General features: G+C 34.0%; 1 pseudogene; it reads left to right on the top strand.

Annotated features, from left to right (window-relative positions):
• The first annotated feature begins 7353 nt into the window (after nucleotides 1-7353).
• LOC131027704 (WAT1-related protein At5g07050-like) lies at nucleotides 7354-9203 on the top strand (annotated as a pseudogene).
• Nucleotides 9204-26791: the final 17588 nt, after the last annotated feature.

Below are 26791 nucleotides of genomic sequence, written 5' to 3'. Positions count from 1 at the left end.
GGTTGAAGGATGATATCCATTGAGAATCTCGGAGCACTGACTGGTAAGCTGGATGCGATGGCCAAAGGTGAGTCAGTCCTGGCGAGATATCATTAAACAAATGGATAGAGAAGTCTACAACAGTCAACAACCAGTTAAGGTGAGATTTGTGCAGATTTTACGATTTGCATTAAAGAGACAGAACACGACCCAAAGGTTGGTGAAATTATGAATTGCAGAGGCAGTCAAGGATGAATTGCTGGTGAGATTGATGGCGACCGTGCAAAGAGAGTGTGGGAAGATTTGTAAAGATTTGAATTTCAAATCTACCCAGTGTTAGGTGTAAACTAATTGAGGAATCAACGGGTATGTGTTGGCGAAATATGGTATAAAGGTTTTTGGTGAAAACAAAAATGATTGATCAAAAAATTTGCTAAGTCCAAATCCTGTGAGAGGCAATCCAGAGTGCAGAGTGAAGAGTGAGGAAGTGCTAAGTAATTTAATAGAGCAGAGTGTGTGTGAAGTAGACCGACAGAGTGTAGAGACGAGGGTATGAGAAGAGGACCGACAGAGTGCAGAGCTGAGGGTATGAGCAGAGAACTGGTGTAGTGTAGAGCAAACACGACCAGTGTAGATAAAGTTTGAGTTTCATTGTGATCTGATCAAGCTATCAGTAGCTATTCCAGTAGATCAACTTCCTGTTGCTATCTAATCATTACAACTCAAAATCCCTTAATCAGGTGGACTTTAACAGGTCCCTTTGTAAAATCCCTTAACCGGGTGACATCTTAATTGATGATCCTAATTCCTTTAACAAGGCTACCTTTAACAGGGTAAAGGCATTAACAGGCCTTAAAGAAAATCCCTTAACTGGGTGGCACCTAATAGTGTCTTTGTAATCTCCTAATAGAGATGGCTCCTTACAGAGCATGCTCCAGAAGAGTACAAATTTTGTGAGCATCAACTCACACCATGGTTTTCTCCCATTTGGGTTTCCACGAGATAATTCTTGGTGTTATTGTGCATCTTTTCATGCATGCATGTTCTCCTGCAATAACTGTTTGTATTGATGAATATTAAGTTAGTGTAGACTTGAGTAAAAGATTTTAATTCTGTATAATCGGTAGGTAACTGATTCACCCCCCGCCTCTTAGTCACTGATAGGGACCAACACTATGCCCTTTTTAATTAGAGATTAAATTTTTTCAACTAATAGATTGATATATATTAAAATTTTAAAGTCATTTATTGAGTCTGAATTGATAGTTATTGGGCTTATATTGATACATTGTGTTAACTTAGAATAATCAATATTAGATGGCTTCAAGGATACATATGAGATGTGTAAATGGAATTTTGTTAATGATTTTATTTATGATGAATAAATTATAATTAGGATAATACTTGAATGATGAATGTTTGAATCTATTATGTTGTTCACATCTTAAGTTTATTTAACAATATTATGAACATATTAATGGGTGTAAACGAGTGTGTAGATAACTTCATGGCTAATTTAAATTTCAAAGGTCATTTGCAAAACCCTAATGTGAACAAATTGTTGGACCTAACCCTATCCTGTATACAAAGGCTAAGTTGTTTTGTGTTTCATAAATTATCTTATGATGTGAAATGTATTTTTCATAATTTGAGACTTATGTTTTCTTATATAAAATATTTTTTATGGGTAAGTGCACCAAGATGTGGTTCCAAAAAGGTGCCACATTTTATCTTTTCATAAAAATGAGCCATTGACATGAATTTTTTTTCCAAACCTTTGGGTGGGATGCCCAAGGAAAATCTAACCCAAAGGGTTGGTGTTTTCCGATGCAAATTATTTGGTGAGTGCCAAATATGACACTTGCCAAATTAACAAATTACAATTTTCACATTTGATGAGAACCAAATTTGGTGCTTGCCAAATGTGAAAAATGCACTTTTTGCATTTGGTTCTCGCCAAATGTTCTATTGGCAAATTCTATGAGATGTTGTAAATTGGAAAATGTTTGTGTTTGGGTCCACAAGTTATAGCCAATGCCCAAAAATGAATATATACATGAAATCTAATATTTAATTATAGAAAAGAAAAAGACACATTGAAATGTAACTTATACTTTAAGTTATATTTCATGTATATATTGGTAGGATGTTCGAGAGTGGTTTTAGATATCTAGGATTTATAATCTAGATTCTAGGTTTTTGAAAATTATATAATTTTTAGACTTAGTCAAATTTTAGTAATCAAAATGATCTTATCGAACATTATCTCACTCACTTTATCTCCCCCAAAATCTATACCTATACACTTCTCTCTATCACTATATAAGGGTAAAAATAAGATAACTAATGCTGGTAGTCACGAGACCATAGATTGGCTAGAATTGCTAGGGCAAATAATATTGAAAAACACTTAGATAAAGTGGCGATTGATGACAGCATGGATGATTAGGATGAATAGTATATAGAAGAGGAAGAGGATCACGAAGAGAAAATAAAGAGGGAAGGTAATTTTATTGAGGAAGAAGAGGATACAAAAATGGCAAAGAGAATAGAGATAAGAAAGAGCAACTGAAAGATAATAATAGGTTTGTGCATGAGGATAGGGTGATGTTAGAGAATGAGGACATTGGCTACCATTAGATAGGAAAAGATGACAATAGGGAGAATGTTGTGTTTATGTCTCCAAAGAATCAAGTTTGTAATAATTCTCCAATAGCAAGCCAAAATCTAGAGGCCAATGAATAGCACAACACAAGAGAGACAAAGATAAACAAGAACAAACTGCATTCTCATCAAGATGCAAAACTTGATCAAGTATACAAAGAACATGAGCCTTCTTATAAAGGAAAGGCCATAGGAGAATGAGGGCACACAGTCATGAAATTTGGCCCAATGAGATACAAGGGTAGGTAGGAGAAATAAAAGATAATTCCACTAAAGGTGGATCACCCATGGAAGGTGGAATGTGATAATAAGATGACAACACAAAAGGTGGAATTTCTCCCACATCCATCTTCCCTAGATGTGAAATTACCAAAGTGTCTCATATGAAAACTAAAATGAATGCATTATCCTAATTCAACCTTAGTAAAGTATAATTATGAGACATAATTTACAACAACATTGCTAAGTAGCTACAAAATCACGCGAATAACCTCAAAGAGAGTGTAATAGAACAACAATGAAAAGTTAAACAAAATCAAATAATAACAATGAAATCATAAATATTACTATTGGTATAATGAACAAAGTTGTAATGTGGGTTGTTTGAGGGAGCTCTAGGATAAAAAAGAGGAAAAAATATGGTAGAGAAGCTAGGGAAGACAAGAATGGACAATACAATTATTAATAAACATTCCTAGTATGATTCTTTGGATTCCCTCATGACTGATTAGAATCTCATCAAATAATGCTTCCCTTGTGTGATGATTTTTTCTTCTTCTTTTATCTTATATTTTAATAGTTTGTTTATGTGGCTTGTGTGCCTATACTATTTCTTATTAAATTTTCTATTAGTTTCTTGGAAGTTTGATGGTTAAAGTTTAAATACTTTGGTTCTTTTCTTTAAGTGCAGTCGTGAGGCCTATTTCACTCACTATTGTATTTTCATGATGTTGTTGTTACTCAAGATTAGGATGCTTCACTACTTTAGTAATAAAAAATAAAAAGGAATGGGAAAATAAATATATGCCTAATATTATGGTTTCTAGTAGTGTTTTTATACCTAGGATGAAGGAGTATCAAGAAGAAATACATCATTAAAAAGATAATAAATAAGAATAAAAGTAGGGAAAGAAGAAGACAAATTAGATGATTATTTTTGGGAGAATGATAATATAATTGATGAGCAATGACTTGTAGTTCCAAAGAGGGCACATAAAAGGAAAAGTTTTCAATGATTTATGACCATAAAGTTATAGTGTACATCCACATATTTGTATGTTATATTTCACCTTCATCTCTTTGATTTCGATTTTCAATAATGGTTGGATTTTTTATCATGTATTTGTTGTATTTATATACTTATGTACCCTTTTATTTTTGTTTACATGTTATTTTCATCAACTTATGGGAATTTTGGTTGGGATTGAACATTATTTGTCATACTTATTTTTTCATATAACTTTTCCTTTTTCCTCATTCTTTCACTCAAGTTCCCCTTCTTCTCTCTTTGCCACCTTTTTAATTTTTTGTCCCCTCTTGATTTTTATTCCCATTTAAAATTTTTTACTTACGTTATTCACTTATATTTTCTTACCTTGTATTCTCTTATTCCACTATCATTTTATCTTCTTTCCTAGTTTATCATGTTCTCTTTCCCATATTATCTTCGTGTTTCTCATTTATACTTATACCAACATTTTTTATCTTTGTCTTTTAACACAACATATTGAGGTCACATCACTATGTCATTTTTTAATTAGAGCTTACAAATTTTCAACTAATAGATTAATATATATTAAAATTTGAAAGTTATTTATTGAGTCTTCATTGATAATTTTTGAGCTTATATTGATACATTGTGCTTACTTAGAGATTACATATGGAGCCTACAATGGGTCAAATATTATTTTTAGATTCACTCATGGATCGTATATTATTATATTATATAGCATCCCCCTCAAACTATTTATATTTCTCATGTATAGGTATTGATCATTATCCTTTAGTGGCATTATGTCTTCCCATATCAAACTTGAGCGTATCATGTTATATCTTTATATTAAGGATGTTACATTATCTCTCTTTATATATTTTGCATCTTCAAGGTTACATTATTATGTTGGGGGATATCATGCCTTCCCTTCATCACATCGTAAGGTTTTATAGCCATATCCTTACCATATACCCCTTATACACCAAGGGTACCACACCTTCCCCTACATATGGTAACATTGTTCCTACTCATGTGCATTAAATACTTATCACCTTTCCTAAACCATTTTTTGATATTTATCTTAGACACTACATTAGGGACATATGTCATTTGTATTACCTTATGTACTTAAATGGGTGATCTTGGCCATACTAGGCCACTTCACAATTTTTTATTTCACATACTAAGGGAAAAATTACCTTCTAAATCATATCTTCAACTCATATGTAATTATCTCACTCAAGACATCTTGTATTCATTTTTGCTATTTATTACATGGTCCATATGCTTACATGCTTATCAGTAGATATAATAATTAATTTCATGTATAGTATTTGTAACACTTGTCATTACTTGAAAGACCAACATAGGAATATTAGTGAAAAAATGTGCCCCCTCCTTCAATCTACTATGTATCTTATGTTGAGATTTTAGGTAATAATATGTTCTACATCTAGACTTATCATTATATACATATAGAACACTGTTGCACCTTGTCATCCCATGAAGCCTACCACACCAAACATAACACTACTAGCTTTCAAGTAGGGGGATTTTCTTAATTTTATTAATTTTCTACTATTAATATTTCAATATATAGTTGAAAAGCCTATATTTTGTACCTAATTCTCACATTCGGGAAGAGAACTATTCATCATATCCTTTTAATTTTTCTGTAGGTTCTTATGAAGAACACATACTAAAGGAAATAATGACACCTTACCTTTGGTATTCTTTGATGTTGACTATTTAGTTTATATGAATTTTTGTGAGTCTTCTATTAGAAAGTTTCTCCCAATATTGGGCTCGCCCCTTTTGATATGCACAATAATTTTAGGATACACATGCACCTCAAAGTTGCAGTAAAATGTAATGATGAAATTTATATAGTCATTCTATTTCCCTTTTTCATGGCCATTTTAAGGATATATCTTTATGTATATGTAAATATCAATAAATGGTACAATATTGTACAAATATGGGCTTAGTTATCATGCCTTTTCCCATCCCTATAGACACACATACTCAAGTACATTCACCTTAGCCTTGCACACTTTAAAATTTATCAACACAACTACCTTCATATAGCTTTTGGTCACTTGAATCTAACAATCTATTCACCCAATGGAATTCTTGTGGTTGTAGGTTTCACACTATGATTGTAAATGTCACCCTTTTCATTCTCACATTTAAAATTCAAAATTGGCCAATTAATTTTTATTCTTGCCTTAAGCTAACTAAGTCAATATTTTATAAAATAGGATGTTATGCTAGTATTTAGAGGCATTTATTAGCATTTTAAGAACATCTAAAATGAACACAATTTCTTTCTCATTATATAACATTAAAGAAGAAATCAATATTGACACATTTCTATTTAATGTATTAAAATAAATAAAATAATCTACATACATTAGTCTAGGACTCTTTCTTAGTGATCTACTATGAAAGTTACTATAAAATGATAAAAGAAAATACATACAAACAAAAGAAAGAAAATAAAAAACATAAAATCTTAAATCTTAAAAACTAAAAGAAAATAATAAAATAAATTTATAAACTTATTGAAAAACTTCACACTGAATTTGAATTTGAATCTTATCTGAATAATAATTTAGTAAGAATAAATTTATAAATTTATTGAAAAACTTCATAGTGAATTTGGATTCGAATCTTATCTGAATAATAATTTAGTAAGAATAGATGCATCATATTATTGATTGCACAAAACACCCCTATTTTCCTTGGAGAAAATAAGGGGGCCTTATTTTCAATATCTTGAGTTAGGTGTTTTGAGTCTTTTGTTGACTTGTTTGCACCATCTTCGTCTTGGAGTTTTGGTCCACTTGAGAGGGTCACTTATCCATCTTGAAGGAGACATGGGTTAGAAGTTATTAAGTTTTATTTAGGTATAGGTACCCACCATGGTCTTTGTCTTGGTTGGTTGATCTCTTTCATGTTGGATTGAGTATTTTACACTCCTTGATTTGAATCAAGAGGATGTCCCGATTCATTGACTACTGACCAATGTTTATCAACATGTCAATGCGAACCAGTTTACAAGAACATGGGTGCAAATAAATAGTTCATATAATTGCAAATAAATATTTTATATCTTCTTTGAAATATAAGGATAAACCTGCATTCGTGAAAAATTTAGAGCTTGAGAAAATGAAAGAAAGAGAAAAACTTGTACAGATGTATGTCTTTTTCACTGTACTGTACTTCGATCTCTGTTATTTACAGGGAAAAACATCTTGCACACGAAATAAATATACAAAGAAAAGTCTCCATCAATACTTAAAACTATTCTTCCTTGTTCAACTATTCCTCCAAATCAACTACCAGGGCTCCACTCAGAGAACTAAAAATAGAAAAATCGTGTAGGAAATATGAACATATTGAAAACTTCATAAAACTATATTTATTTGTAAATATGCATATACTGCACTATAAAATGGAGAACAAAACATCCTGAAACACAAAATTTGTCATAAAAACGATGGCAATGTTTTGATAAAGCAAAGCCTTATCTAACGATGACAAGCTTGCAGTTTGTATATGCAGGGAATTCAATACTTACTAAAATTTCTTTGAACGAGGGAATGAATCATTTTGTTTTGGTAGTGTATAGAAGCATCTTTGCCACTATAGTTTTTGCTCCTTTGGCCCTTTTTCTTGAAAGGTATATATTTGTTTAAATAAATCCATGGTTCTAGAGTGAAGATTTTTTTTTTCCTTCTTAGTTATATTCGATTAACTTATAGCTTGTCCCAATGAATTTAATTGCAGGAATTTGCGAGCCAAAATCACTTTTGCAATATTTTGTCAGATTTTTGCTCTTGGTCTGTTGGGGTAAATATGCAGGTTTTCCTTCATGTTCTTGTGCTTACATGTTTTATGATAATTAACAAGGCTTGTAATGGAAGAGTGTTTAATATTGGCAGGCCACTGAGTAATAATTTCTATTACGTGGGTTTGAAATTTACTTCTCCCACATTTGGAACTGCAATGCATAATTTAATTCCTGCTAGTACTTTTCTGATTGTTCTCATTTTCAGGTAATTATAATAATTAATTTTATCAGATTTTCATGATTCATAAATATATCATTTAATTAATTTTGGATTTGATTGTGTATTTCTTTTTGCATTAACGTGTGAGATCAATTTTGTGATCTATCGTCATAATGTTAGAAAGTGTCAAGAGGAGAACACAGTCTCTTGCTTGACACTATGTAACATTCTGATAGATCCCAGAATGTGATCCCGAATGTTGATACAATCAAATTTAGAAACAGTTAAATTATAATAATACTATTACCTTTTATTTTATATTATATATTTGAAACCTAAAATTGAATCATGTTTCATCATATAGAATGGAGAAGATAAGAATTCGAGAGATACGCAGTCGAGCAAAGATAGTGGGAACACTTGAGGGTGTGAGTGGAGCAATGCTGACGACCTTCTACAAAGGACCTATTGTGCCCATGCCTTGGCCTTCACATGAGCAATTGAAGAATGATGATGATAGTAATAAGGATATGGTCAAAGGCTGCCTATGTTTAATTGCATCAATCATTCCTTGGGCTTCCTTGATTATTCTTCAGGTAACTAACTCTACTTATCATTTTAAACTTCTATACAACAAATATATCATACCTATTCCGATGCCTTCTTGTTCTAATTTAATTCAATCAAGTTTGGTGAATTCAGGCTTGGATTCTCAAGAAGTATCCAGCGCAACTTTCCCTTATCAGCCTAGCATGCTTGATGAGCTTGTTACAGTCAACTGTAGTCACCCTAGCTGTTGAACGCCATCCATCTGCTTGGGCAGTTGGATTCGACATGAAACTCCTTACTGCTGTTTATGCTGTAAGTTTAAAAGTTCCCTAAACAATTGACTTCTTCATTAGACCCGGCCACATATTTTTTTTTGTATAGAATTGTTGCGATACCCACGAATTCATTAGTGGAATGTGATGTTTTTAATGAATTCAGGGAGTAATAGTTACAGGAGTTGGATATTATCTTCAAGGATTGTGCACGAAGACAAAAGGGCCTGTATTTACTACTGCATTCTTTCCCTTAGGTATGATAATTGCAGCAATCATGGACTCCATTATTCTTCATCAGAGAATCTATTTGGGCAGGTTTGTTGTTTTTGCAAATTTTTGTTTGAAAAACAATGCAATTAACACGACGTCTAATGTAGTTTTATGCATTGCAGTGTGCTGGGAGGAGTTGTGATAGTAGTGGGATTGTATGGTGTTTTGTGGAGCAAATTGAAGGATACAAAGGCTGAAAATATACAAACTTGTGGAGAAGCAAACATGGATGGTTGATGTTGATGAGCATGCATAGCACAATTCACTAACAATTTTAGGTGTATTTACTCATTGCTGATCATAGTTAGACAGTAAAATAATGTAAAGTCTGCAATGCCAGCATTAATAAAAGGAAATGTATTTTTATTCAATTTTCTAAAATAAAGTGAAGACTTTTTTTACTCCAATTTTTTGAGCTGTACTCCATAAACTTTTGTGTAATCCATCAATTATAGAAACCTTTTATACAAAAGGAGTGCATTTTTTAAATTTCTAACGAAATAGAGATTCTCTCTGATGTGATCACGAATTAAAGTTTCCATGAACACAATTAATGCACACAGTTTGTTTACATTTTGAATTCATATTTTATGAGATTATATTCAATCATTTAATTGATTATATTATTTATTATGTGTTTTAAAGTTTAAGATATATTTTAACAATAATTAATATAAATAATTATTAATTTAGAAATAATATTATTGAAAAATCTATAAAATCATAATATACATTACAATTTTTAATATTCACATCTGGATTGTAAGGAATCCATAGTATGCATGACTTTCTTCACAAGCATGAGACAAGGATTAGAACCAATATGGGCAACATCTCAAGCCTTCTTTAAACTAGAATATTGTTACGTTTTTCTTATTGTGCAACACAAATGAGAAGTTTCATAAGTTATTTGCACCTCTAGCTATTGCTTTAGAAGAAAATTATACACATTTATTTTTTATATTTGTAGCCATTTCTTCTATTACAATATTTGTTTCCAAAATACTTATGTGTCTTTCTCTACTTGCATGAACTAAAAGCAGTGCTTAAATTATATTTTTATATCTTTCATGTTTTCCTACATTTTGCCTCAATTAAGTTACCTCTACATCTTTCACTACTTGAATTAATTAAATTACATCTACCTCTTCCACTACTTGCTTGAATCAACAATCATGTTAAAATACAATGCTTTAGTTTCATGTCCTCCATTTCCACTACTTGCATGGATCAAGTTACCTCTAAGTCTTTCACCACTTCTATGAAATGAGTAAGTCTTTATATACACTTCTAAAAGGGTTAGGGATAATATTATAATTATATGATAAGGCTTGGGATTATGCTTCAATTAACAATAGAATTAGGTTTGACATTAAGGATTCATTAAGAGTTCAAAAAAGGTTAGGTTAAGGTTCACTTAGGATTTCTAAAAGGACTCAAATATAGTTCAATAAAAGTTAGGGTTCTCTTAGGACTACAATTTACATTAGGGTTGATTTTAGGGATCAATTGATATTATGGCTAACTTTAAGGTTCAATTAGGGTTAGGATTTTGTTAAGATTCAATTAAAATTAAGGTTAGAATTAAGGTTAGGGTTCTATTAAAATGCTTTAGGTTTAGATTAATGTTAGGATTGGGTTAATATTAGGGCCATCTACATGTTTAAGTATGTCATCTTTGATACTAATCATCACCATTGATTTAATTTTTTAAGGGGGTTTGATCCAGGAGAATGCATTCAAATCTTGACCTAGCAAATTTTTAAACTTTGTCCTTGTACACTAGTTTCACAAGTTCAAATATTAAGAAGATGAGTGCAAACATATTTTTAGATGTAAATTATATTCAATTGATTATGAGCAACACAAATCAAATATATATTGCACTTAAATGTAATATTTATATAAATATTTGAAATACACACCTACACACATAATTATAATATATATTACATGTTAAGCCATACCATCTTTTAAAGACTTAAATTGCATAGAAACAAACCTAGAACTTCTCTTCCTATTTTGAAATGGAGCAATATTAGACTATTTAAATATTAAATATCATTAAAATTTTAAATTTTAAAATTAAAAAGTAATAAAACAGATTTATCTCATAAATTTGATTTTGGTAGTTGAAGTAAACGTTTCATAATAAATTCCTTAAATAACTCGAAAAATTGCTGTAAAGGACAGATGACAGTGTACATGCACTCCAAGCTCTCTAGTGGAGGCAAATGCAGTGAGAATGTATCTGTAAAGGTGATGGCATCTTGTCATGATAACGACTAAAGATTCACCATCATAGGCACCTACAGAAATGTTCTAATTTTCTACGGTGATTGAAAACCATACTCCACTTCAATGCATTCTCTGCGAAGAAAACTGGGCTAAATTATTGGTTGATGAGTGCAAAATCTAAGCAAATATGCCAAAGGTAATTTTTATTTTGGTAATTAGATTTTATAGAGTAATTGTAAAATATAAGAAATTATATATTCAATTTAGAAGTCTTTTTATTAAATAAAGTTGTTATGAAAGAAAGAGTTAATCTATCAATGTTATTTAAAATTTAATTTAATTATATATTTTGGAGATTTAGATATCTGTGAATGATAGGGGAAGAGCACCAATAGATTACATAGTTCCAATAACCGCCACTTTATTGTCATGTTGACCCCCCAATAGCCGCCATAGTGAAAACACCATTAATAAATTTGTTTTGTATCAATAACCGATTAATTTTTTGTAATTTTTTTGTTCATAATTGACCCATTTGTGCACCACTATTGAAACATTTGTGCACCACTATTGGAACATTTATCAACAAGTACTAGGGATTTTGAGTTAACTGGTGCTCTTCCCCTATAACTGAAGAATATAAAAATTGACTATCACATTTTCAAAAAGTGTACTTCAAATAGTTAACAACATAAGAAGACGTGCCATACTTTTAATATATATTTTTAAAATTCTACAGACTCAATATTAAACAGATTATTACTTTTCTTTTACCCTAATTTATTCACTAACTGTATGTTTTACAAGACCGGAATAGTTGAATGCAGAGAGCTAATGAGAAGATGGAAACGTGGAAATGAGTCAGTAAGCATTTACAGTCATTTTCTGAACGCAGCAAATGAACGTGAAAAAATGGGTGTCGAGTGTTTGGTTGGACAGAGTAGTGGAAGCAATAATGGTTACTACAAAACCATATTTCTCTGCTCCAGTATGAGGCACTTTGTAACTTTAGAGAAAATATATTAATATTATTTATGTAACTCTTCCATCAAGCTAGATTTTTTATTAAAATTTTAAAGAAGCATAGCTCTATGATACAATAACAATCTATTTACAATTCATATGATATTCATAATACAAAAATATTTAACATTATGATTCTATTATCACCAAACATAAATTAGTATTATTTCTAATCTATATTCCTATCACATCTAAAGTTAGAATTTTATTATCTAATTTTAAGATAATAAAATCATTAAATGAAATACATATCATATGTATTATCTATTTATAAATTGTATGAAAATGTGGTATAATTTTTATCTAAACTTGGATAAAGTAATAATGTTTATAAGTTCTATTTTCATTGAATAATTGACTAGATTCAATCATCATACCTAGTTCTTATATAAAAGGAGGACTTTATATTGACGTTTGTGATATCTATTGCTCTTCAAAGATTTCCAAATCACAATGCTTCAAATCTTAACCCCAATTTTTAGGTGGATTATGCTCCAAGTTTTATGAATGTCATTGGAAACTTATAAGGCTTCTAATATGGCTACATCAAAATTGAAGATCTTGAATGATAATGATTCTAGCCTCATAAAAATTGTAAGGTCTAAATTATTCTCATTGATTTCAATAGTCCATTATCCAATGATGGAAGTTATAGATCTATTTTATTATTATGTGTGGGATGTAGTGACCTCTAATAACTTAATTTTTTTCTTACATCAAGCATAAATTTCCTTTGTATACTAGCTTATATGAATTCTAATCAGTTTGATCATCCCCCAAATATTAAAAGGGATTAATAAGGTGACTAAGTAGGAAAATAACCTTATGGGAAATAATGTGATTTGTAGTTGAAGCTACCAACCTACATGTATCAAGGTCAACATAGTGGAACAAGCCTCTAGAAGTGGAAGTTTAAACTTTATCTTATTCCTAAGGTATTTCAGTTTAGAATTTGATTGGATTAATGATAAATATTTTTCTCATAAATTGGTTAGTTACATGTATTGTGTGATTTTATTTTTATTAACCTTTTGTACTCTACTTTCAATTCACATTTGTGTTTAATTTTCTTTATGTTTTTATCCATGAAGTTGTTGCCAATATTTTTTTGTAAAGAAAATGTTTGAAATCTACTGGCCAATTTTTTTTTAAAATTCACCATACATGGAAGGTAACATTGAATTCCACAAATAAAATATGATCAACCTCTGAATACCTAGTCCATGTATTCTTGGAAGTAAGAAAGAGAGTTAATTAGACCAAATGACATAAAATTTCACTAAAAATGCTTCAAAGAACAATTGAAGGTTGTCTTATTTTTTTCTACTTCTACATCTTGAAATTGGTAATGACCTCACTTGCAATGAAACTATGAGAATTATTTCTCTCTGAAACTTTTAAGTTTTGAATTTTTATTGATCATAAAAGAAAAACAATAAAAAAATATTTTAATGGAGAACTACATTTCTCTTCTTCAAGTTCTTTGATGGTTGTCTCCATATACTAGACAATCTAAGGCGAAAATAGGAATTTTCTTTCCTATTTTTATTGATTTTTCTTCAATTAGTTTTATCTCCATGGTAGGTATGGTTTTACTTCAAAATTTTTTGTGGATCTTCAAAACATAGTTCTTTTTCTATTTCTTCTTTTAATTTTGCAAGTGGATCAACTTCAGATATTATCATAGATGGATATCTTTCTAGAGAATAGTTTATATATTTGTTTGACTATGTCTCTGTTAAGTGTCATGAAAACATGTAAGGCCCACTATAGTCTATCAAAATTATATAACCTTTTAGACCAAGCACCCTTTTTGTTACACCTAAATCTTTGACTCTTAGTAAGGTCTTGTAACTCTTTTAATATAATACGCTAGAAAATGTTCTATCAAATAAAGTGATTTGGACCATTGTAATGAAAAATAATGATACTCTAGGATTTGATAACGTTGATCCCCTTTATAATTTCACCCTCCTTTTTGGGTCCTTTCCTTAGTGTTCCCTCTCATAGCTCATTTCAAGCCTATTTTTGGCCTTGTCACTACCAAACTATCATCATATGTTCATTTGGTTACAAAATTCTATGTCTTGGGCCTGTGCACTCTGTATCAATCCTTCTCTACTCTTGTTTTGGGTGGAATAGGGTACCTAGTGTCACAGTCCCTCAAAAAAGGGGACAAAATCAAATGTGTTGGAGTGTCACTTCTCACCATTTTTTATTTGATGTTGATATGTAATATGAATGTTGGATGTTAACCTAAAATAGGAAATACTTTGTGATCCCTATATATAAAGGCATCCTCTCTTATTCATTTTCATCTATTCACATTATAAGTTCGTTCCTAGAGAAAACATTATTGAACAAGTGTCTTCAGGTCTAAGTAGTATGGAGAAGCAAGATAGAACAACCTACATGTGCAAGTGTGTTTTCATGATCAATCTTTTTTTCTTCATGTTATTACATCAACCCTTGCAAGTCTTTATCCAAAGAGTATTGCATCACCACCATTATCAATCTTAGGGTAATATAATTTCAATTCAACATTCCCTTAAGGTTTTTATCCTCTACCCTACCAAGGGAAATCTCTATTCTAATTATCATTGTTGTACTGGAGGTTAATTCCTATCTAGGGTTTGACTTAGGCAATCTCTTATACCACAACATTTTTCCATCTTTTCTATGTCCACAATTGAAATTTTTTGGTCTATAACAATATACACATGCGACTGACACTTTTTGGATGAATTTTGGAGGGAGTGCTCTACAAATTATCATATGATCTAGAATCTTAATTTTTAGCAAAAAGAAACATGTCCAGGTATAGTGCACCTAGCACACTTGACCAACATTTTTTAGGATTAGATTTTAGTGATAGGTTCCTTTCTGTATCTCATTTTTTAGGTCGGTTCTTCTTAGTTAACTTTTTGTTTTGTATCTTTTTGTTTATGTTGAATCTTGTCAATATCTTAATTATGTGCCTAGTTCTTATACCATTTCTCATTCCAATCATATCTAATCATATCAGTAAAAAAGAGAACAATTAATCACAACACTTAGCTCTCCTAAGGGACTTTATTTGATCCTAAGTGATTGTTCTCCAGTAAATATAAGGATTAGAAATAATTCCTACTTTTCATGTTTAAGAAAGTGAAATCATTTCTCCACATTTCATTTTGGTGAACGTGACATATTGTACACTTACATTAATTCTGAATTTTTAGTTTTAGATGTGATTTTTGCATGAAATTTCTAGATTTAGTAGCATTCATTTATGAAAATTACTACTTAAATTCTTGAAAATTCTTCTCCTCGTTCTTCTTTTGTGGGTCTGGTGGATGATACCAAAATTGTTCATAGTTTGATTTTTGATAGTTATTCTTTTTTGCCCATTCCAAGGTCTCCTTCTTCTCTTTCCGTTTCTGAAAAGAAGATTCAGCTTATTGCTTCAGATATTTTATTTTCAGTTTCTTCTGATCTATTTGATGAGATTGTTGCAAAGGAATTTCTCAAATTTTCTTTTTCTTCTGCATCTGCCTCTTTGGGGCCTGTCCATGATGGTTGTCATGTTTCCTCTTCTCAGCCAAATTCAGTTGAAGGTGTGGATGCAGATCTTATTGATAGTCCTTCTTGAACTGTTTCTAATGTATATGGATTTGATTTCTCTCAGAAGTTAGCCTTGGAGAAATATCCTTCTATTTCCCCCCTATTGTTAAAAATCCTAAGAAGATGGGTCGGAAACCAAAATTGGCTAAAATCAAGGAGGAGATTGCGGCTGGTATTCAATCCAATATTGTAGAGAAATTTTCTTCCCAAGTCAAAAAAAGGAGGGCATGTTGCTCTCCTTGTAATAAATGAGGATTTTATCTTGGAATGTCAGGGGCTTAAATGCCCTTGACAAAAGGGGAAGGATCAAGAAATTTCTTGATTCTTCAAAAGTGGATATCATCTTATTGCAAGAGTCTAAACTTTCTCAGGATTCTTTTGATAACATAATTTCCAAATGGTCCCTTTGGAAAGTTGTTCATGTTCCTTCTTTGGGTGCTTCTGGTGGTCTTATAACTTTATGGAATCCTAAATCAGTCAAAGTTGAGATGTTATCTTTTGGTTCTCATTGGAAATTGTTAAAGGTTGACTGGTTTGGAGTCTCTTTTGTTCTGTTTAATATTTATGGTTCGACTTCTCCTTCAGATAAAACCGACTTATGGGATTCCTTATCTGAATTGTTTTTACGATATGATGATTTTTTTATCGTTCTTGGGGGTGATTTTAATGCTCTCCTTTCCTCAGATGAAAAAAGAGGGGGTAATCCTACAACTCAGAAGGTTATTGATGACTTTTCTTCCTTTCTACAAGACAATGCATTATTCGATATTTTCCCTTCTAATGGTTCTTTCACTTGGACTAATAGGAGATCTAAATGCCAGATTGCCTCTCGCCTTGACAGATTTCTTATTTCCCTAAACCTACGTTTGAGCAACTTTTCATTTTCTTCTGAGATTCTTACCTCCTCAAATTCTGACCATTTCCCAATTTTTCTCAATTTTGATAAATTGGATCATGTTCCCTTTGTTAGACCTTATTTTAAGTTTGAGAAAATGTGGTTCACTCATCCTCATTTTCTTTCTTTATTAAAGTTGTAGCGTCCTAAAATTGCGACACTTGCAATTTCGACTGCATTTGGGTCTTCACGATGGCGATGCAACACGGAACCTGAATGGAGACCCTGAAACTTGTTCATGACACCAAAAACTGCATTTCTCAGCACCTTGGCCTGATCCTCCTTACACCCTGCTGCCCCTGGAGGTGGGACCAGGACCATGGCGCCCAACGCCATGGTCCCTGGCCCTATTTTTGGGCCCGGTCTCTTTTGGGTCTCGGGTCTTTATGTTTGCAAATTGGAAAATAACATTTCCTGGTCAGCCTAAGGTCGGGAAAATCAGTCTATCAGCCCTAATTGACAAGTATATAAACTACATTTCCTCTCTCAAAAAGGGAGGAGGAGATATGTGTGCAAAAAAGGTGGAAACGATACTCAAACATTCAAGCATTCAAGCATTCAAGCATTCCTTCAAGCAATTGATCATTCTAAGTCTCCATTCAAGGCTAAGTGTTGCATTCAAGACAAGGATTCAACCATTGAAGAGGAGATCACATACTACAACATACAACATACAACAAACAACAACATCTACACCTTCGCATGTAAGAATACAAACATTCTTACAACAAGGTACTAGTACTTGTTTACATTACAAACATTTACATTTACAGCATTGTCATTTCTTGGTTAATTCCAAAACTGAGGTTTGACCTAAAGGCAAACCCCTCATCCCTAACCCCCCAATCGTCCTCTCTTTTCTGTGTGTAGGTTGCAGTTACGTGGCTTTAATTGAAGATCTGGAATCCTTGTGCAGAGACGAACAAATCCCCCCTTCGTTTCGCGGATTTTTCGAAGGACCGTGTGCACGCTGGGCGCCATCGTCCCGTCAACTTTCGCTCAAATTTGCAGAACAACACCGTCTCGACATTTTACTGCTAATTCCAGGTCCGCAGCTTCATATCATATCCCTATCTCTGTTTATAAGCGAATATTTCTCACTTTACATGCATTCCTAGTTCAATCTTTCTATCTACATTTCTTTACAAAAGAGGGCATCCTTGATGTCTTAACCCTTGAAACTCATTTAGAATCCAATCCTGCATTGCGTGGGATTGGATCTTGTGGGTTTCAACCCCTCTTTTGAATGTAAAGTCTCTCCTAAGTGAAAACCATCAACCCTAGTGACTCTCCCTTCTCTCTCCTTGGAGTTGGGGAGGGGAGAACGACTAGGGTTCGATTTTTCCGCTTTACAAAAGTAATGGTGGATAAGTGCTCCATTTTGCAAAGGTACTAAGATGTTTCAATTTTATTCCAAACTGAAATTTGTGAAATCTCAAATTATGGCTCGGAATAAATTAGTCTTTAAGAATATTTTTCATGAAAAAGAGGTAATTGCCAATGATTTGAAGGTTGTTAATGAGGAGATTATTAGACATGGCACTAATTCCTCCACTAATGATGCTCAAAATAAATCGTAAGCTTACTGGGAGATCCTTTGCTCCTAGGTTGAAATCTATTAGCAGCAAAAGTCTCGTGAGGTTTGGCTTAAAGAAGGTGACAGTAATACTGCCTTCTTTCAAGCTGCAGCCAAGCTTAAACAAGCTGCTTCTACAATTTTTAGTATTAAGGATTCTAAGTTTGGTTATGTCCTTAATTCAGATCAACAGATTAGAGAGGAGGGGGTGTCTTTTTTTAAGGAATTGTTATCTCCTTCTTTTTCTTCTTCCTCTATGGATCATCATGTGGATTTGCTTTTAGAATCTATCCCCTCCCTTGTTTCTCATAAGGATAATGACTTTCTTATGAGGCCTTTTTCTTTAGATGAGCTTCATTCTATTGTTTTTTCCATGGCCCCTGACAAAGCTCCAGGTCTTGATGGGTTTACTATCTTGTTCTTTCAAAAAATGTTGGGATTTTATTGGTTTTGACTTATTAATGGCTTTGGAAGAGTCTAGGAGGGGTGGGTATATCCTTAAAAATTTTAACATCACTTATATTGCCCTTATCTCGAAATCTAAGAATCCCCAAACTTTTGCTGAATTTAGACCCATTTCTTTGTGCAACTCTATTTACAAAATCTTCACCAAGGCTATTTATTTAAGACTTAAAATCCTCCTTTTTCATATCATCTCTCCTCAACAAGGAGGTTTTGTTTTGGGTTGGGAAACACATGAGGGAGAAATTGTTGCTCATGAAACTTTACATTCCATAAATTCGTCCAATATCCCAGCTTTTGTGGTCAAACTTGATATGATGAAGGCTTATGATAAAGTTTGCTAGGCTTTTTTGCTCAAAGTTTTGAGAAAATTTGGTTTCTCTGAAAGCTGGTGTAAATGGATCAAGCGTTGTATTTCTACTGCTTCATTTTCTGTCATCATTAATGGAGCTCCCTCTGGATACTTTTCTTCAACCCAGGGTGTTATACAAGGAGATCCTTTATCTCCTTTCTAATTTATCATTATGGCAAAAGCTTTTAGTCAATTGGTTATTAAGCAAAAGGATCTGGGCTTTTGGCAAGGGGTGTTAATTCCTAACTTTGATATTTCAGTCACTCATAACCTTTTTACCGATGATACACTTTTATTTGGGTCCTTTTCTATTCAAGAGTCTACTCATATTAAATTTATTTTGGATACTTATACTGTTGGATCTGGCCAACAGATTAGCCCCCATAAATCCAAGATCTTCATTTTTAATACTCCTCAGTTGGTGGCTGATAGAGTTGTGAATATCTTAGGTTTCCTAGTAGACTCTCTTCCTTCTACCTATTTGGGGATTCCTTTCTTTATGGGATTTGCTAAGTCTTCTTTTTGGAATTTGGTTATTGAGAGACTTAAATCTCGTATTTTTGCTTGGAAGGCTAGGTGGTTGTCTCTTTCAGGTAGGATACTTCTCATTAAAATGGTCCTATCTGCCATTCCTAATTACTATATCTCAATTCTTCAAGCTCCTAGATCAGTCATCTCCCAAATTGAAAAGATTATTCGATCTTTTCTTTGGAAAAATAACATGACAGAAGATAAAAAGATTCCACTGATTTCTTTGACCAAGATGTCTCTTTCCAAGAAAGTTGTTGGTGCTGGGATTCAGGACTTATCTAAAAGAAATAGGGCTTTTGGGGGCAAACTAGTTTGGTCTATGTATACTAAGCCCCAGTCTTTGTGGTGCCAAATTATGCAGGCTAAGTATTTGGATTTCCAGAATCCTACTAGGATCTTCACAATTTCTAATCCTTCACAGGGGTCTTCTATTTGGAACTTTATGATCTCATGTAGGGAAGTGGTCTCTAATTTTCTCTCCTGGCAGGTCCATTCGAGGGAGGATATTCTTTTTTGGAAAGACTACTGGAATGGATTTCCCCCCTTTCACAGCATGATTCTCTTGCTTCTGGTTCAGTTGTTCTTTCTCAATCATGGGGAGTTAGATTGGTTGATTATGTAGATAGTGTTGATTTGTTTTCTTACAAGGTCTCATGGAAGGATCCCTCTACTCTTCCATTGTCCTTGCAGGAAATTCAAAATTTTAAATCTGTTTTGCAAGACCGAGTGGCTTTCCTTTCTAACATCAAAGATCAACTTATCTGGTGTCCTTCTAAATCGGGAAACTACTCTGTTAAAGAAGGATATTTTGCTGTTCAACAAATGGCCAATCAAAATGCTCCTCATCGTGCCTTTTTGTTCTATTGGAATAATTTAGTATTACCTAAAGCTGGTGTTTTTTCCTGGCTCATGCTGCAAAATAGAATTTTGACCAGTGACCATTTAGTCAAATTTAATATTGCAACCTCCTTTTCTTGTGTCTTATGTGGTAAAGCTCTTGAAGATGTCAATCATCTTTTTCTTCATTGTGAGTTTGCAAGTAGTTGTTGGCATTTTGTCCTCCAAAAGTTATCTCTTTCATTCCCTTTACCTTTATCTTTATGGGACATGTTTTAGTCTTGGCCAGTTTTGTATTCATCTTCTCTATTTGCTTGTTTGTGGTTTATAATTCCCTCTTTAGTCATATGGGCCATTTGGTGGGAAAGAAACAAGCACATTTTTAGATGTGACTCATCGGATTTATTGGTTGTTCTTGGGATTTTGGAAAGAAGTATTATTGAGAAAGTTAATGCTCATGTTCAGAAATATTTTAATATGAATTCAGAGTTCTCTTCCTGGGACAATTTTATGATCTCTTCTTAGAAAAGTATCATTATTCCTGTATCACCCACCTTTCCAAGGATTCGAAAAACACCTGTAGACAAAAATTCCATAAACTGGCATCCTCCTAATGCCCCTTTTTGTAAACTGAATTTTGATGGTTCCTCCCGTGGAAATCCTGGTGATTCAGGAATAGGGATAGTTTTTCGTGATCATTTGGGTTTTTTATTAGCATTAAAAGCTATGCCAATTTCTTCTGGCACAAATAATATGGCTGAGGCTTGTGCTCTTTTATAAGGTCTTGTTATGGCTAAGGATTTGAATTTCAAATACCTTCATATTGAAGGTGATTCGGCTATTGTCATTAATGCTTGCAAGGGAAGAAAAGCTGATAATTGGCATTTCCGGTATATTCTTGAACAAATATGGACTCTTCTTGATACATTTGAGCACCTCATTATCTCACATGTTTATCGTGAAGGTAATGCATTGGCTGATTGCCTCACTAATATGGGTTGTGACAAAACTGTTATTTATTCCTCTCGATTGGGGTGTGATTTGATGAGCTTCCCAAACCTATTAAGTATAGCCTGTAGAGAGTCGAGTATTTAATCTTTCTTATTATATGATTGCTCATTTATACGAGTTGATATTCTCTTCTCTTGGTGAGGTATTTCTTTTCATAATTCCATTTGGTTTTGACTTGAGGAACTTTTCTTTACTCGATCATCACTTGGCATTCATTAATGATGAGTTGGTTGTTATTGATGTTTTTCATGTGTTTGGTACTCTCTTTTGGTGTGAAATCTGGATATATTTATTTTCACATTGGGATTCCATCCTTCATATGCCATTTAAAGTTTGGTGTGGTATTGTTTTCATGATTATCTCTGTATGCCGCTTCTTTTGATTCGTCATATTTTTTATGATATATCTCCTCTTTCTTTTCATTTACGGCATAAAAACTTTGGGCTTCATTTCTCTCTAGTATTTCCGCATTCACCTCTTCTCCTTTGGCATTTGTCTATAATGGTGGACCACAGATCTCATGTCATTGGTGTCAGTCATGTTTTGGACCCTTGTGTTTCTTGTAAATTCTCTGTGTTCTGTAGTATATATATTTTGGTTGCAGGTATTTTTTGGTGCAGGGGCATGTCAATTTTGGTTCCAGGAGTTCTTTTTGCAGGGCCTTCAAGATATCCTAGGAACTTATTTTGTAAATAAGCTTGCATGTGATAACTCAATGATGAATGAATAGTATCGAACCAGTACTGAGGGGGGGGGGGTGAATCAGTATAGACAAAAACACACTCTTGAACTAGTTTGTCTGTAGACATTGTGCTTTGACAGACAAACAGTAACACTGGTCCTTAAATAGAGTACGACTGATAAAACCCAGAATAACTGAGATAAGCATAAACCGGTTGACACTTATCTTCTTATACAATCTAACACTTCATTTCCATTTCACCCTAATGCATGAACAGGTAATCTACCATCAAAGATATACATATAAGCAACTAGATCAACATGATTCACTGCTAGATAGAAAACAATATAGCATCACATGAAAAAGACATCACACATGACACACATATTTTTCACGTGGAAACCCAACTAGGAAAAACCACTGTGGGGATGAATACCCACAAGCTTGTTTTTGAACTCTTTAGAAGTCCGCTCTGTTAGGATCCTTGTCTGATTAAAGACTAATACAATAGGTTCTATTAGGAACCAATCCTGTTAGGGATCACCTCGTTAAGGGATGGCTAGATTACCCGGTTAAGGGTTAAACCCTGTTAAAGGTTACCTTGTTAGAGGATTTCAAGAACTCAATGGTCTTGAGTCATCCTGTTAAAGGATTTACAACAAGCCTGTTAAAGCTACCCTGTTAAGGGATTTCTCAACTGTTGAAGTGGTTAGAGATCAACAGGTATTACAATGATCTAGTAACAACATTCAATGCCAATGCAGATCCGCTTAAGCTCCTCTTCACCTTCTGCACTTACACTCTACAAGTATTACTTCTCTCCTCTGGTCTGGCAAGAATCACGTATCTCTTCTCTTGGATTCACACACACAACTTTTGCCAACAACCCTAGAAAGAGTCACAACATCAACCTTATAGGAAAACAGATAGGTCGGTAGCATAAACGCCAAATCCTAAACCTATTAGGTTAAGGAATTCAAATGGTTCAATCCCGATCGTTGAGCACACTGCATTAATCTCCACCGTTTGTTTTCCACCGATTTCATGGCGGTTGATAACCCATCACACATTATCACCATTTACACACTTCGCACATTCCCGAGGTAGATAGGAACAATCTTCTTCATGCAAGATCGTTCATGCACACAAGGCTTACGTGGCAACATGATCTGTTCTTCGTTATCATGCTAGCTCATCACACAAAGTCACCGGTTGAGCCACATAGGCTTGAAGCACTTCAATCGGAAACCCTAAAGTTGAGACTACCAACCGATAGTCATACAATGCTTCCATGTGTCGGTTCCCATAACCATATGCCGGTTCACCTTGAACAAGCACACCACTTCACTTTGGCACAAATGCTAGTTCACAGTGTCATACCGGTTCTCTTCTCTTCATCATATTGACATCAATGACAACACACAATGTCATTATGTCCTCATACCGGTTCACATAATGCCAACAATCACCCCCTTTGGCATTGATGGCAATATACAAAGATATCTCTCCACTTCACATCTTCTCCCCAATTTCTGCAAATATCTTCTCCTCTTCTTCTTCGCTTCACATCTTCTCCCCCTTTGACAACAATGCCAAAGTTGAGGCACAAGCTTCCTTGTTCCATTATATTGCTCCCCCTGAGGAGTAGCATGCTTCAACACATCAATCCAAAATAAATTTGACTACACAATACCTGACTGATGTGGAGCATATGCTTTTAGTTTACCTATTGAAGGGGCAACACCCCTAATTCACCTCTTAAGTACATAAATGTAGCCTTTGGGAGAGGCTTGGTGAATATGTCTGCTAGCTGCTCCTTACTGGAAACATGTTCCAGTGCAATCTCTTTGATCTGAACCTTTTCCCTGAAGAAATGATACTTAAGCTCAAAGTGCTTGGTTCTAGAATGTAAAACTGGATTCTTGGAGATATTAATTGCACTAGTATTGTCACAAAATATACTTACCGGTTCAGATACAGGAACTTTGAAGCCATTTAATACATGCTTCATCCAAATTGTCTAAGTGCAGGTCATGAAAGCTGCAACATACTCTGCTTCCGCTGTATACTAAGAGATACAACTTTACTTCTTAGTCATCCATGAGACCAGTCTACCACCAACAAATAATGCACCACTGGTTGTGCTTTTCCAGTCATCTACATTGCCTACCCAATCAGCATCTGTGTATACTTTCAAGTTGAAATCCTTGCTATATGGATACCACAATCCATAGTCAATAGTTCCCTTTAGATACCTAAGAATCCTCTTGACTGCAACCAAGTGGGATTCTCTTGGGCTTTTCTGGAACCTTGCATTAATTCCTACTACATGGGCAATATCCGGTCTACTATGCACTACATAATGCAACTTACCAATCATTGATCGGTATTCCTTCTCATCAACCAATGCTGAGTCATCCTCTTTGGATAGTTTACAACCGGTCACCATCGGAGTACCAACCAGTTTGCTATCCTCCATGCCAAAGGTCTTCAACACCTCTTTGACATACTTGGCTTAAGTGATAAAGATTCCATCTTTTATCTACTGGATCTGCAGTCTAATGAAGAACTTAATCTCCCCTATGAGTGACATCTCAAACTCTTTCTTCATCTCATCTGGAAACTCATGACTCATCTTGTCATCTCCACCAAAGATAATGTCATCAACAAATACCTCACAGATCAGGATCTGATCTCCTTCAGACTTTAAGTAGATATTGCTATCTTCACTTGTTCTCTCAAATCCAATCTTCACAAGATGGGAGTGCAGACGTTCATACCATGCTCTAGGTGCCTGCTTTAGACCATATAAGGCTTTATGTAGCCTAAATACCATGTCACTATCTTCAGATAGGGCAAACCCATCTGGTTTCTCTATATACACCTCCTCTTCAAGTACACCATTTAGGAATGTAGATTTTACATCCATTTGATATACTTTGAAACCTTTAAAATCTGCATATGCAAGAAGCATATGAACTCCTTCCAATCTGGCTACAGGAGCAAAGGTTTCTCCATAGTCTTCTCCTTCTTCTTGGGCATATCCTTTGCACACCAATCTGGCTTTATTCCTAATCACTATGCCATCCTCATTCAACTTATTTCTGAAGACCCATTTGGTACCAATGATATTTTTATGCTCCGGTTTGGGTACCAAAGACCATGTACCATTTTTCTCTATCTGATCAAGTTCCTCTTCCATTGCCTTGATTCGGTCTTCATCTTTATGTACCTCTTTGAATGATTTAGGCTCAAATTCAGAGATCATACATGAGATTTCTCTGACCTTTCTTCTTGTAATGATTCCTGCATCCTTATCTCCTATGATCTACTTAGGATCATGATTCAGCTTAACATACCGAGGAATGGTCTTGATAGATTCCTCTTGCTTTTCTTCTTCATCCTCATCTCCATCAGTATTAGCATCTACATCTGCTGGTATAGGAACACTGTTACTGGTACTCGGTTGACCGACAACCAGTTCCCAGAAGGTTGCAACCGGTTCATTTACCGCTTGCTCACAACCGGTTTCCTTAGTTTTCTCAGAGGTTTCATCAACTCTTACATTGATGCTTTCCATAAATATCCGAGTCCTATTGTTGAAACACTTGAGAGCTTTTCTCTTGGTGGAATACCCTAGGAATATTCCCTCATCACATTTAGCATCAAATTTGCTCTGGTGTTCACTCCTCTTAATGTAACATTTGCTACCAAACACTCTAAAGTAGCTAACCATCGATGTCTTACCGGTCCAATACTCATTTGGATTTTTATCCTTACCTTTCTTGATGAGTACCTAATTCATTGTGTAGACTGCAGTGCTCACCGCTTCCCTCCAAAAGGTGTGAGCTACCTTTCCTTGAATCAACATGGTTATAGCTGCTTCAACCATAGTCTGGTTATTCCTCTCTGCTAGGCCATTCTGTTGTGGAGTCCAGGGGGCAGACAGTTGCCTCTTGATGCCATGTTCTTCATAGCACTTGTTGAATTCATCGAAAGTGAATTCCCCTCCTTGATCAGTTCTCAAGCACTTGATCCTTTTACCGCTTTCCTTCTCCACTAATGCTCTGAAAGCTTTGAACTTTACAAAAGCTTCAGACTTATCTTTCAAGAATGTGACCCACATCATTCTTGAGTAGTCATCAGTGAGAATCATGAAGTACCTATCACCCTGCACACTCCTAGTTTTCATAGGACCACACAAATCAGTATGCACAAGATCAAGCAGATTGTCAGCAGTGAAAGATTTACCTTTAAAGGTTGAGGAAGACATTTTCCCCAGTGACACTCTCTGCAGAAGGTATTATCTGGTTTGCTTAGCACCGTCAACCCTCTAACTGCTTTGATCTTACTAGCCTTCACAATGTTATCAAAGTTTACATGGCAGAGTCTCCTATGCCATATCCAACTATCATCAAATTTAGCCATAAGACATGTACTTATATTTGTATTCAACTGAAATAGATTACCTTTGGTCTGCATGCTGGTGGCCACCAATTCACCTTTCTTTCCTTTGATTCTGCACACTCCATTCTTGAATTCCAGAGTGAGACCACTGTCATTCAGCTAGGCAACACTCAGAAGGTTGTGTCTAAGACCATCAACCCAATACACA

The sequence above is a fragment of the Cryptomeria japonica genome, chromosome 8 (genome assembly GCF_030272615.1).
Source record: "Cryptomeria japonica chromosome 8, Sugi_1.0, whole genome shotgun sequence".
Taxonomy (NCBI): Eukaryota; Viridiplantae; Streptophyta; class Pinopsida; order Cupressales; family Cupressaceae; genus Cryptomeria; species Cryptomeria japonica.
The sequence above is the reverse complement of the archived record's forward strand: the minus strand, read 5'-3'. Positions and strand labels throughout refer to the sequence as shown.